Source organism: Lissotriton helveticus, chromosome 2_1 (assembly GCF_964261635.1).
Source record: "Lissotriton helveticus chromosome 2_1, aLisHel1.1, whole genome shotgun sequence".
In the NCBI taxonomy this organism is placed as follows: Eukaryota; Metazoa; Chordata; class Amphibia; order Caudata; family Salamandridae; genus Lissotriton; species Lissotriton helveticus.
This window is the reverse complement of record NC_136059.1, coordinates 1,557,497,282-1,557,512,350: the sequence shown is the minus strand read 5'-3', so window position 1 is coordinate 1,557,512,350 and position 15,069 is coordinate 1,557,497,282.

The window sequence follows — 15,069 nt, the reverse complement described above, 5'->3', positions numbered from 1 at the left end:
CTCTGGGCATTAAGCTTGCCTCATCTCTACAACGGCCCCCCACAGACGCCGGGGATGCCTGGTTTCACCTTGGAGATACCCAGAAGGGACCATCTCACAGGGAAAGCCAGGATGGGTTCCCCAGCGGTCTCCAGCGCCGGGATGCTTACGGGCAGCCGTGCGCTTTACAAATCCAACACATTACATTACACACATTACATTACATTACATTACATTACACATTTGAGATCCCCTTGCAGGCAGGTGCAGTCAATGACTGCACCCCACACATTACATTACATTACATTACACATTTGAGATCCCCTTGCAGGCAGGTGCAGTCAATGACTGCACCCACTTGCAAGGGGACATCTCGGGGTCCATAGGACCCCCATTTCCCCCCTACAGAGGGCTGCTCTCAGATGACGCACTGAAAGAGCTTCTTTGCCTCTGTGCCCTTTACCGCAAAACAGCGTGAGTGGAAAGGCAAAGGGATTCCCTCGTTTGCATGGGGCACGCCCTCATGCAAATGAGGGAACGCCCCCTGAAGATAGAGCTGACACTTTATGTGCGCCAGGGCTATCGGTATTACAGAAGGGGCCGCACAAGCGTCTGTGGCCCCTTCTGTAGTACCAAAGGGCCCCAGGGGCATGCAACGCAGGTGCAAACGCCCAATGCACCCCCGGAGTACTTTGTGTAATACGGACCTTAATTCTTTTGTAGTTTATGATTATTGTGGGGAGCATTTATATAGCTTGCTTAATGAACAATAAACTTGGATTTAGTGGTTGTCAATAAGGGCTAATGAGGTTTGGATAACCCATGTAGGATGATTTTGTCTGCTTGCTCTAACTCAATAAACACAACATAACCCTAAAAAGTCTAGACTACATGCGCCATTTGATATATGTATAAGTTAGTTGTATTAACAAAGAGTGTGAGTTCTTAGATAACATAACACTCTACAAAGCCATCACTAAGTGTGTTCTTGAAATTTGGTTAATATGAGGCCCCACTCCCCTTTTTTTTAAAAACAGCCTTGGGGTCCACAGGGCACAATACAGGCTCGGTGAGAGGGGCCACGCTTCCCTTTAAAATTAATAAGACCCTGGGGGATGGTGTACCCAGGGCCTTATGAGGCATGTAGCCCCCTCCCCTTTAAAATATATATGGCCCTGGGGTCCCCAGCGCTATATTAGGCTCGGCAAGGGGGGTGCACTACCTCCTTCCGCTTTAAAATAAAAAATAGCCCTGGCGGATGGGGTCTTTAGGGCCATAATAGGCTCAGGGAAGGGAGTTGTGGGGTAGTAGGAAAGTTACTAGTTGTAACTTACCTTTGTGAATATCGAAAAGTAGTAAAGTTAAACTTTTGGATCTAAGTTAGACTTTTGATCTAACTTTACCTTTGTGAATCGGGCCCTAAGGGGCTCATTACAGCATCCCAGGATGTAACAATTCTACACCCACAAAGGAACGGATTCAAGGAGTTCCGTTCATTCCAGGAGTGCAGAATTAATGGGAATATCAGATGGAACGTTGGGAATCTCCTGGAGAATAAGGAGATACAGCGAGACTCACTAATTTTGGGTCCGATTTCCCCAGTAATTCCTCAAGCTCCTTCACACCCCATAGCTTGCCCCAGGAGATCTTGGCTACTGTCATCTGTAACTCCGCAGATTGAATATTTACCAATGGGCTGGTAACAGGTGTACTGATTCCTTCTGGAATTACAGGCCTCTTGAATTGAGGCAGTGGAAATGTCTGTTTAGGGGCAAGTATAGTGTTCTTTTTTTTATGTTTGAAAGCTTTATTAGAATAAAATCAGGTATTACAAGTAAGGTGACATCAGCAAAAATTAGAAAAAGTTAAAGATTGGGATAAATTAAACATAGGCAGCCAATATCACAGTGAAAAAACCAAGCATTTGGAATTATTTTACGGGGGAAAGGAGGGGGAGGGGAGGGAGGTAAATAAAAGCATGGTAATAGGATAAGGAGTGAGTAAAATAGAGAGTTCAATAAATGTAATCAAAAGAGTACAGTAAAATACATAATATTTAGCAATTACTTGAAATAAGAACCTTTAGCGAAAAGGAAACAAGTATAACGATAAAAAGAGAAATCACAATAGTGAAATGGAAATATCATAAAACTGCAGGCAGAGTACATGTATTCAAGGGGGTTTGAAATTATCCGAGGAAACAGGAGAATATATCTTTTTGGCAGATTGATCTAAATATAAAGTGAGAGGTAACCAATAAAGTTCAACATTGCGGGGGGGTTTACAGGAGGAGGCAAAGGCAACATCAAGTCTATGTGAGTGACATACTAGATTCCACCAACAATTTAGAGACAAATTGTTCAAAGATTTCCAGTTAGATACAATGTGTTGTAATGCAAGGGCTAACATGAGGTCAAAAAGGCCTTGAGAGTGTGGAGGGAGATCCAGATCATCTGAAAGGCTACCTAGAAATACAGTGGTAGTGGAGAACTGGGGAGAGATGTTGAAAATACAGGAAAGGCGAGAAAATATCTGAGTCCAAAAAACGCGAACTGATGGGCAAAGGAAGAAAAGATGTGAAAGATCTGCGTTGGGAGCGTTACAGGTCCAGCAAGTAGGGATAGAAGTGGAGTGAAAGCGAGATATAGAAAGAGGAGAAAGGTAGAGTCTGTGATAGAAGAAAAATAGGGATTGAGTGAGAGAGGCAGTGCGGGAAATCTTCAGAGATCTGGCCCATATTTTGTCCCAAAGAGAAGTGGGCCATAAAGAGCCCAAATCCTTCTCCCAAGACAATTCTAACTTCGATTTAAGACGGTGTGGATCAGGGGCGGAGAAGTGGCGATAAATAAGAGAAGCTTTAGGAACAGTAGAGAGGACGGTAAGTAAAGAGGGAGGTGAGGCTGGCAGGTCTTCAGACGGAAGAGAATAATAGCGCTCTAAAATGGTTTCCATAAGAATGAGGAATTTTTTTGCAAAAGAAGGAGGGCAGCGGAATTGAGACTGGAGTTGGGGAAACGAACAGGGGGATGAGCCATCAAACAGATGACGTACCCAGATGATACCTTTCGCTCTCCATGAGGGCCATGCAATAGGTCTGTTATTTATTAGTACGAGTGAATTATACCATATAGGTAATAGTAGGAAGGATTCCTGAGTGACCTGGGCAGAAGAGACTAAAGGACGTAGAAGAGAAGAGGTATGTTTGAATAAAAGGGGATTAAGACATGGGGCTTTAGAAGTGAAGCGGATAACCTCTTGTAAAGAGTAAGGAAGCAATAACTCTTGTTCGACAGAGAGCCAGAGGGGAGAAAAAGGGGAGGTTTCCTGAGAGAGCCAGCGGGAAGCTTGTCGAAGTGAGAAAGACTTGTGGTAAAGTCGAAAGTCTGGGAAGTTGGTTCCACCATTGAGTTTAGATTTACGGAGGCGCAAGAGAGAAATACGAGACTTTTTCTGTTTCCAGAGAAATTTGGACAAAACCGAATCGATGCGGCGGAAATAAGAAATAGGGATACGGATTGGAAGCATGGATAATAAATAAATCAAAATTGGGGCAATCATCATCCTGATGGAGTCAAGACGACCCCACCAGGAGAGAAACAGAGGATTCCAGGAAGCGAGTAATAATTCTATTCTAGAGATAACTGCATTCATGTTGAGTTGAATAGAAGAGGGAATAGAGTTAGAAAAGAGAACACCAAGATATTTAATTTTCTTAGAGTTCCAAGCAAAGCCTGTAGCCGTAAAGAAGTGGGGAAGGCAAAGTTTAGTTAACGGAAGAATTTCAGTTTTGTCAGAATTAATTTTATAACCTGAGACCAAAGAAAATTTTTCGAATTCACTTAATAAAGAGGGAACAGAGGTGACTGGGTTTGAAATAAATAAAAGAATATCGTCAGCATATGCAGATAATTTAAGATGATGAGCTCCATAAGGGAATCCGGAAATGGAGGGATTGTTACGTATAGAGGTGAGGAAGGGTTCAAGTGCTAAAATAAATAAAAGAGGTGACAGAGGACAACCTTGACGGACTCCACGTTGAAGCGTGAATGGGGAAGTGAATTGACCATTGACAAGAACAGAGGCTTTGGGCGTAGAGTAAATCAAAGAAATATAAGATATGAATTTAGGGTTGAAGCCATGCCATTTTAAAGAAGCCATGAGAAAGGACCAGTCAACCCGATCAAAGGCCTTCTCAGCATCGACTGAGATGGCGGCAATGGGAATTGACAATGAGGGGGCTTTACTTAACACATTAAGGAAGAGTCTGGAATTATCTGAAGTAAGGCGGCCTTTAACAAATCCACATTGTTCTTTCCCTATGAGATGTGGTAAGAGCGGGTCAAGACGGAGAGCTAATAATTTTGCAAAAATCTTATAATCCACATTGACTAAAGATATAGGGCGATAATTTTTACAAAACTTAGGGTCTCTACCATCTTTAGGAATAAGGCATATGGTAGCGTCCTGAAATGAGCCTTGGGCCGATCCAGTAGAACAAAAAGATTGAAAAAGAAATAGAAGTTTAGGTAAAAGGAGATCCGAAAAATGTAAGTAAAATTCAACTGGAAAGCCGTCAGGTCCTGGAGTCTTGCCTTTAGTGAGGGAGGATAAAGCAGTGGACAACTCAGAAATGGTGAGGTCAGTATCAACGGACGAAAAATCAAGATGGGAGGTATCTGGTGTAGGTAGGTTGTCAAAATAGGATTGAATAAGGTCTGGGGTGGGAGGGTTCTCAGGCGTGTATAAAGATTCATAAAAAGAATGAAATTGTTCCAGGATTTCTGCATTTGTATGTAACAGAACATTAGAGGGGGAATAGATAGAGTCTATGTGAGTTCGTTCCTTACGCGATTTGAGGTAGTTAGCTAATAGTTTGCCAGATTTATTTCGGCCTCCATAGTACCGTGCGCTACTTCTGAGGAGAAAAGAGGAGGCTGAGTCTGTAGTAAGCTTGTTAAAAGCGATCTTAGCTTTAAGAAGTTCAGGAGGTATATGTTTATTAGAGGAGGTATAGAATTGATGTTCCAGCGATTTAATGTGGGCAAGGGTAACTTTACGCCTATGAAGGAATTGTTTCTTCTTCTTAGAGACAAAATCAATAATAAACCCTCGGGCTGTGGCCTTGAAGGAATCCCAAAGAATATGAGGAGGGGTATCAGGTGAAGAGTTGAGTTGAAAAAATTCAGAAGCGAAAGAGCGAAAAGAGGAGGGGAAGAGAGGATCAGTAAGAAGAGAAGGGTTGAAACGCCAACGAGAGGATTTAGGAGTAGGTGGAAGAAGGTCAAAGACAGTAATAATAGGAGCATGGTCAGAGATAACAATAGGTTCAATAGAAGAGGATATAAGGTGTTGAGAAAGAGATGAAGATAGAAAAATGTAGTCTAAACGAGAGAAAGAAGCATGAGGAGGAGAGAAGAAGGAGAAATCCACAACGTCTGGGTGAGTGAGTCTCCATGAATCCACAAGATGTGTCTGAGTGATAGTGTCAAGGAATTGCTTATGTGGTTTGTGAGGGGAAAAACGAACAGAAGATTTACGGTCTAAAAAGGGGTCAATGATCTGGTTACAATCTCCACCTAGTAGGAAAGAATCATCTTTATATTGAATACATTTCGCTGTAATGGAGGGCCAAAAGGAGGAGTCAAAACCTGTGGGTCCGTACACATTGAATACAGTAATTGGGATAGCATTAATGAGTAGTTTAGCCAAGATCCAACGCCCCTCATCATCTTTTTCTTCTAACAATACTTTACACTGGAGGCGTTTATGAACCAAGATAGCCACCCCATTCTTTTTTTGAGAAGCAGGAGAAAATAAAACAGTGCCAACCCATAAACGCTTTAGTTTTAAGGATTCAATATCTGAGAGATGGGTTTCTTGAATAAGAACAATATCTGGATTGAAAGAAGATAAATGTGAAAGTACTCTATGCCTTTTGATAGGGTGATTAAATCCTTTCACATTCCATGAAACAACTTTGAAGGTGAAAGAGCAGTAAATGGATCAAAATTGAAGAATGCAACAACATACTGTACAATAAGTAATTCAAACTGTAGACAAATAAGAACCATATAGATCATCAAAAAGGTAGAAGGAAGGATAGATAGAAGATGAAAAAGAAAAGGAAAAATAAAGGGAGAAAGGGAGAAGGAGAGGAAAAAAGAGAAAAGAGTAGCAAAGGAAGGAAAAAGGAGAAAAGAGAGAAGGCATAGAAGACAGTACAAATCCAAAAGGATGACTGTAATGAACATACCTGGAGGGGGAATTACACAAAGGGGAAGGTGGGGAAGTGGTGATGCGCTACAAGACGGACGAACCAGGGTCGGGAGCAGGACCACGCCAAGACCGGACAAAAGGAATACAGGACGGGACAAAGTGGTGAAGGAAGCGTCCGACAAATATCCATCTGGGAAAAAAAGAAAAACATTATTGACAGACATACGAAAACAAGTGACTTAAACGTAGAGTTAGAAAGACAGAGAGGAATAATAAATAAATGTAAGAGATGCATGAGAAAGACAATCAGAGAGGAGATAGGGGAAAAAAGGATGTTAAGGATAAAGTAAGAAATACGGAAAGGAGCACGTAATTAGAGAAAGGTTATGAGAGAACAAGACATGAAATACAACAAAAGTCAAAGCTCAGCCACTGTTCGAAGCAGAGGGGGAGGCATCCATTCCTTCTTCATTTTGCAAAAGGAGAAAGTTCCGTAGTTCTCCAGGTTCCTGAAACGACCAAGTCTTGTTCCGATAGGTGACTCTGAAAGTACAAGGGTGAAATAGGCCATATCTTGCTCCCATAGAACGTAGAGATGGACGCATAGCCAGAAATTCTTTACGTCTGGAGGCAGTAACATTAGATACATCTTGGGATAAGTAGACTCGTTGACCTTGCCAAGACACTTGTTTTTTGTTCCTTGCTGCTGAAAGAATCAAAAGAAGATCTGTGTACTTCAAAAATAGGATGATCACTCCACGAGGCTTGGAAGAAGAGTCAGTTCTCGCCCCCAATCTATGGGCCCTCTGTATACTGATGGTTGTAGAAGGGGGCAAGTCCAAGAGTTTCGGTAAGAAGGTGGTAAAGAAAGTCACTGGATTGTCACCCTCAAGATTTTCCGGCAAATTATAAATACGGAGGTTGTTTCTCCTATTGCGATTTTCCAAATCTTCAGTATGCTTTTGCAGGGAAAGGACAGTCTTCTCCAACGCCCCAATACGCTGCGTGTTGGATTGAAGTTCAGGAATATGGAGCTCAACAGTAGAAATACGGGCATCCATGGATTCCCATTTGTCTTTCAAAAGCTGCATATCTGTACTCGTCTTCTCAATAAAGGGACGCATTGCTCGTAGTTCCTCCAAAATCTGATCAATAGGCGAGGCAGGGGGACTATCCTCTGGTGTAGGAGAATTTTGTTTGAGGCGCTTGCCTGGTGTAGCCGGTGAAGAGGGCTTACCAACTGATGAGTGAGCCAAGGATGACTTCTGAGTCGTCATTTTGACAGAGGGATTCGACTTAGGTGTACCAGATGAAGAGCCCACCAGAGTTTTCATAGAGGGTATAAAAACAAATTGAGGCTTGTGTAACCAAAAACGTACCTCAGACAGGTAAAGTCAAGTTTGAAAAGCCCCTTGCACATGTATTGATTCTGTGAATAGATGGAAAATATTCATCAGATGGACAAAGGACGAGAAGGTATACTGTAGTTCTTTCGCGCTGAGGTAAAAAATGAGTTGCAGCATAAGATGAACCGTACCACTAATGGCGCAGGCGCCCTGGTTTGTTGATTCGCGCTGTAGATGCGAGGACGCTAATCCAGGATGAAGTAAATGGCACAGCGCAGTATGAAGAACGGTTATAATAAGGCGCGCTAATGACAAGCGCCCGTAACTGAGATATCCAAGTTAGTAATGATGATGATGTAGTCAGTGTTCATGAGGCAGTCACCACAGGGAGGTGCACAACATGAATAGGAGATGTGTGTCGAGTCACAGCGCCGTCACAAATAGCAGAAGAGAAGATAAGGCGGCAGTGCGCAGATGAGAGATGTAGACATCATGGAAGCGTGAGGAGATGAACTCGGACCGCGGTGCGCAGTCAGTCGCGGTGATTAGAAAATGGCGGGCACTTGACAGGAGAGGGATAGCGGTGTTAAGTGAAATAGGGGCATAAAGAAATAAAATGCGCCCAAATGCTTCCCTGTTAAGGCGAACTCGCGTAAGTGGCCATTGGTGTGAGGCCGGTAATTAGAGGCGCTAAAGAAGAGCCAGTCTGTAAGCGAGTCGCCGGCGCTGAGGCAGTTCACAAAATGGCGGCTGACGGTGACTGGAGAGTTAATCAGGCTAAAAAACCCTCAAAGTCACGGAATACGAGCAGGAAAAAACACACCTCATGTTGGCGGCATGCTCCGGTTTCCAAATCCGGTGTTTTGGGCGAAGTCCGGCTTCCTTCACAGCGGTAAAAGCAGAAGAGGCTGTCCCGGCGCGTCGGAGCTCCTCACCTAGCCGTCCATCCCGCACGGCGTCCAAGCCACGCCCCCCGCAAGTATAGTGTTCTATTGAGGGCTGGAGTGTTTTATTTTTGTTTTTGCTCATTCTTTAAGGAGGGACATTTAACCAATTGTGATTTCTGGAATGAATTGACAATGTTTCTGAAGTTTGTGGAAGCAGTGGAGCAAATCTCCAAGAATACGTAGCCTCATTTAGAAAGCCTTATTCACAAATCAGGATGTGCAGTCTGCACACCCACTGGTTTGTGAATGGATGTTCAATTTGCTATCTGGCCTATGTACTTATGGGTCATATTGCAAATTGTACATTCGCAATGGGTCGCAAAACGATCTGCCTAATGAATATTAATTATGCAGGTTATAATTTGCGACCTTTTATGATTGACAATGCATTTCGGGATATTGACCTGGAAGGGACAGCAGCCCACCATCCTTGCAGTCTCTTTATCATACGAAAAATCTTTTTTTTTTAAAGCAGCCTGTATCTCTTAATTGGGAAGAAATGTTACACGTTTGAGAACACAATGATAGGAGCAGGAGGATCACTGCCTGCTCCCTGCAAGGCCATCCAACATGATTCCCAATCAGATACTACCGTCTTTGAGGTGTTGTTTCCTCATCAGTGGTTTATAAACACAATTGCATTTGCAAAGCATTGATATATTTCATTGCAACTGCACCTCCTATTTGTGATTTGTAAAGGAACGTAAATATTGCTTTACAAATCAGAAAGTTTTCTTAAAAGGGATTTTGTACATAACAAAATACTTGTATGCTGTCCAATAGCCAGGCTTTGCAATCACTCTGGGACAGATGTATGACCATTGTAAATTGCGACTCGCAGTTTGCGCTCGATTTCAAATCGTAATTTACAATGTACAACAGTATCTGAGACACTGTTTGCGATTCTCAATGGGGTCGCAAATTGCATGCCTCATGAATATTAATGGGACACTCGCAATTTGCGACCCCATTGAGAATGGGAGGCCCTCCCAGGTGTGGTGGCCTGCTGGGCTCAAGCAGGCCTCCATGTCTGGGACTGCTTTTAAGTAAGCAGTTTTGCTTTTAAAAGGCATCCCCTTTTCCTTAAAGGAAAATAGGATGTATTTTTTAAAAAAATGAAACTTTTGGTTTCATTTTTTAAGGGCAGGTAGTGGTCCCTGGGACCACTGCCTGCCCCTAAAAAATATTTTCCCCTGCATTCACAAAAGGGAAGGGGTCCCCTCGCAGATTTTGCATGTGCAAACGGGTCGCAAAGCCATTTGTGCAAGCAAAATCTTGTCGTACATCTTGCCCAAAGAGTTTGGTACATGTGGCCCATGAATTCTGATTAACCCTTAAACACTGTAGTCCGACATTGTGAAAAGCCAGCCAATTATTGGTCATGATGGGCCATGTCAGTGCTTAATTTGAGACAGTGGTTTCCGGTGCTCTGCACCAGCACTTAATTGTTAACACCGCGCTTGACAGTTTGCCACAAAGTGGAGTTGTCTGGCTAATTTAGAGATGACCTCAACAACAGTTAATTAATAATACAACCTACATCAAAAATGACTAAAGGTAGAATATCTCATTGTAAAAGTCACTGAACGCAGAGATGTGCACACTGTTGCTTTTAGTGGGTTTGACGGTAAAGCGTTAAGCTACACCCTATTTTAACTTGAATATCTCATACGATATGTCTACATATAATTACCATTACATTCTAGTTTCTCTGTGCACAGACAAATAAATGTTCAGGGTGCATTGAGCATAGGTAAATAGAAATGTTTGAAAGGCACGTTGCAGATTGTCATGAGGTAATTAAGGGCCTGATTTTTTTAGGAACTTTGGTGTCGCAAAACTCAGGATTCCCTAAATCTCAGGGTTTGCAAAGGTGAAAGTGTTATGTGAAATTGATTAAACCAATTTTGCGAGTCTGAAAGCTTTTTTAATTGGCAAAATTGGTTTTGTGATCCACTTCGAATCACAATTCGGAGGGGGCCTGAAAGGGCCGTTCCCTTCTAAATGCGAGTCGCAATGGTAAATATGAATGTTTGGGACCATATTAGAGCTCACAAACCATTGATCAGTTACCTGCACTTCAAAGAAGACGGAAGCGAATTCACAAAGCGGAAGTTCCGTTTTATGAAGCATGCTGGGCAGTCTTTGGGGAGCAGAGACTGATCCATGGAACCACCGCCTGCTCCTGCTGATGTGTTTCCAAAGGGAAATCATTTTTTTAAAAGTACATTAAGAACATGGGCTTTCCCTTTAGGAAATACAAACACTTGGATGGTGGTGTGCTGACCTGTAGGCCACTATCCCTGTGTTTGTGCCAATCACAGGGCATCACAGTAAGTGGCCAGCCTATTTAATAATCATTCTGCAGATCCAGGCCCGGAATGGGAACCAAAACTGGCCCTGGCAAAGGGCTCGCCCACTTCCCGGGGGTTGGGGTAGTGGCCGAGTTGTTTGCCATAGCTGGTTTCGGCCGATTTTGTTACAGGGGCCGATATTGCAGCTATGCTGCAAAAACGGCCCTGTAACAAAAACGGCCCCCCAGGGACCCAAAACCGGCCCCCACCCTGGCGGCCCACCGGGGAAATGCCCGATGCCAGCTACGGCCACTCCGGCCCTGGAAAGATCGTTGTGCCAACCCTCACAACTACAGATTTTGCCACCCAACCTAGAAAGTACATACGTTGCATTAACAAAATCAGATGCTCGCCTCAAAAAGCTGGTGTGAAATTTGCGACCACTTTTTTGTGACCTGTCTTTCAGCAAAATCAGGGCAGCAGTTAGAGAAGTATTTTTCCGGTGAGACTCGTAGCTTTTCAGATTGGACCTATTTATACAGAAGCTAATGCAACTCCCCAAATGACAGTTGTTTTCTCCAGTTGAGAATCTCTTGAGGAACACTGGGCCAGATGTACTAACAGTACTTAATTTGAGATGGTGGTTTCCGGTGCTGAGCACCGGCACTCAATCATCAACGCACTTTTCATTAGCACCAGTTAAGGACACATTCATTTATGATAGGCCTGGAGAGAGTAAGTGGTTTGCCCAGAATCTATGGATGTTGAGCCGGAGCCCAGACTCAAACCTGGTTCTCCATCTCCAAAGAGGGCAGCTCTGGCCATTGTGCTACACCCCCCCCCACTTTCATGGTTAGTAGTTGGTTCTGTTTGAGGCAGTGCTAACAGGAGAAATGGTTAAAGCTGCCTCCTGACGGGAGCCCCAGCACTTACTTTTTTTTACAAATTAACCACTGTTTACTAAGCATATTACCGGTCGCAAACACTCCAAGTCAGTATTTGAGCCTGTTAAAATAATTTTTCCTATGTACTAACTTATGTTTACCAGTCGCAAAGCTTTGATATTTTATCCACAACTCATAGGATGTGTTAATGCATATGCACCCTTCCACTTTGTTAATGTAAAAAAGGTTTGTTGAAGAGTTGATAGTGGTATATGGGACAACTGACGACTCTTAAACCAACCAAAAAATGTAAATGTTTCTTTCTAAATGCACTCCAATTTACTTTAAGGAATATGGGATGCATTTAAATAAAATCAGTTTACTTTATTGATAGGTGATCACAGACATGGTGGTCTGCTAGCTCTAGCAGGCCCCCATCCCTGAATAGCCTCCAATTGCAGTGAGTCACAATTTGCAACATATGTCAATAATATTCATAAGGTAGGTCGGATTGCGACCCACTACAATTTGTATTTTTCAGAACCAAAGGACTAGTCATAGGTCTGTTCTTAACATTTTTTACTTGTTGAAAAATACTGGTCGCAATTTGCAACACGTATTTTGCAATCAAATATTGGTATATCTGGCCATTTGATCTCTTTGCACTTTTTTTATAAATATAAAGAGTTATGTCCAAATGTATTAAACACTAGTTGTAAAATACTGATCACAATTTGCGACCAGTATTTTTTGTGGCCAGTGTGGTATTCTGCGAACTGACCAATGTGCTTATAAGTTTGTTCACAAAATACCGAATTGTTTATTGAATTGTAGTGGCTTACAATTCAACTTATCTCATGAATATTAATGAAGTAGGTTGCAAATTGCAACCCACTACGATTGGAGGCCCTCACAGGAATGGTGGTCTGCTGTGGTCAGCATACCACCATGTCTGTGATTCCTATTTAATAAAGGGAACCTGTTTTTTTTAATGTAGCCTGTATTCCTTAAAGGAAATGGGACTGCATTCAAAAAGAAAAGTTCATTGACAAATTAGGGGGGTTTGTGAATGCTAAATCCCTTTGTATTTGTGGGCATAGTGCAGTCATTTGAATTTCAGGTTTTTACCAACTACAATCATTTTAAAGACATAGAGGCTGATTACAATGGCCGGGAGACCGCCACCGACAGGCTGTTGGTGGCGGTCTCCCCGCCATTGTAACTAACTTTACCACCCGTCATATTATGATGGCGGGCGGACATGTGCATTCGTAAAGACTGACCACCACACATCCGACGTGCAGCAGAGGGGCTCGTAGTCCCGACAATGCTGGCGTTGCCTACAGCTGTAGGGGTTACGATGTCCCTTACCACCAGCTATTTCATGGAAAAGGCTGACAGAAAGGGGCATTGGGGACAGGCTGGGGGCCGTTGGGGGTCTTCCTGCCTGGCCCTTGGTTGTGGATGTTTGGGGCCACCTATGGTGCCCCCTACATATCCCTGTACCATGTGGCAGGCACTGCATGGTGCATGCCACGTAGTGCAGGGATATGTAACATGCCCCGTTGTTACATTGCGGCGGGTATTGCTGCCAGCCCCATAGTTTGGTTCAAAGATATTTTCTGTGTTTGACAGCAAGCTTTCAAAATATGGGAATTCGAACAAGAAGTGGAATGCTGCAATTAAAACTGTGAAAAATGGGCTTGTTGGAAAATCTACAGAAGGAAGATGAGGATTTTGGTGATAACAGCTTTGAATGCATTGCCACGAAGTCAAGAATTTAAAAGCAGCTCTTAAAAGTTATATTTGAGCGCCATTGTTGCAGATGTGTGACTCATTCATGGCCAGTGTATACAAATAATGTGAAATAAATGGATAGTAAAATAAACTTTGTCTAAGCTGTGCATAGTCACACATGCTCAACATACTGTTCCACCATCTGTGGCATTGGAGCTTTTTAAATCAAACATAAATGGTCTTTGAAAGTCAGCCCCTGGATTTAGAATGTAGTATGACCAGAAAAAAGAAAAGAAAAAAGAACCTTGTGTTTTTTATAAGAAGGAAAGAAAAGTTAAATCATTGGAGGCTTTGAGCTACCTTTAGGGTATGGTTGTAAAATACAGGAGAAGATTAGAGAGGATTTGCAAAACTGTTTTATTCCCAATTTAGGCGCTTTCCATAAATTAATTATGGAGGCAACTCTAAACAAGCAAAGAATACATAAAGAAATGCTCTTAGTGAGGTTGATTTCAGTGTTCTAATCAAATATGCATGCCATCTGCCTTATTTGCGTGCTTTTCTCATCATTTTCTTTGACAGAATATGATTGTCTTGTGATCTGGTCTTTTTTGTTAGTGAATTTGTGGATTGAGGTGTCTCAAATTGGTGCATGTTGTTACAGCATAAAGTGAGGCAGGTACACACCAGGGGGAGAACGTTTATGAGGCTTTCACCAGCTTTATTGTAGTCATTTTTTTTATAACTGCCCCTATGACAAACTTGTGAAGTAGGTTGCATTCTAAACGCTTTGTCAGGATTCATGAAAATAAAACTAAAAATATGGGAAGAGATTTTCTCCTCCACCTGAACGTATTTTTACGTTTATTTCTTACTCATAAACATTTCCAGGTGTACTTCTGGAAATGTTGAGTAAAATGCCCCACAGGGTCCTATTCCCTCTGTATGCTGTTCTCCATTGTGGAGTAGCACACAAAGAGAGAATGGAGCCCTTGTGCAAACCCTTTCCCTACATCACCACCAAATCTGGGGGTAAACTTTCACATTCCAATACTGGAAAGATAGTTACTACAGTCCTTAGCTGGGTAAAACACTCCAACTATTTGCAGGGCGGGAAGGTTTGGATCAAGGTTTGTGAATGCTCAATTGTGTCCATGTTTGCAGGAGTTTTCAAACTTATCATATCATGACTTTGAACGCCCATACCCCAACCTGTGCGTAGAATATGCAACTGTTGATTTTCCATATTTGTAGTCATTGCGTTTATGCTTACCATGAATCATTTCCTGAATTTCTGGCAGCGTAGAGAAGGCAACTGCGGCTGTAAACTTACACGCATGGCCAAATTCACCTTTGTGAGATGACCTTTGATGTTTGTTGCAGTTTGGATCATGAACAATGGTAAATAACCTCTTTATTGAGGGCCTGCAGGTAGGGATGGCAGCCTTGTCCACCTGGGAATTTGGGCATGTAGTGCAGTCTACAGAATCATAGGTGCGCTATTACAGTTAACAGATCAGCAGAGGAGATGGTTATGGTCAATGGAGGATAAGATACCAAGATTGTTAGAAAGAAAATTTTGGAGAGGGAAGAAAATGAATGGACTGGTGTAGGGAATGGTGGTAAGAAGTGACTGGCAGCCACAGCTGGGATCAAGAAGTAACCC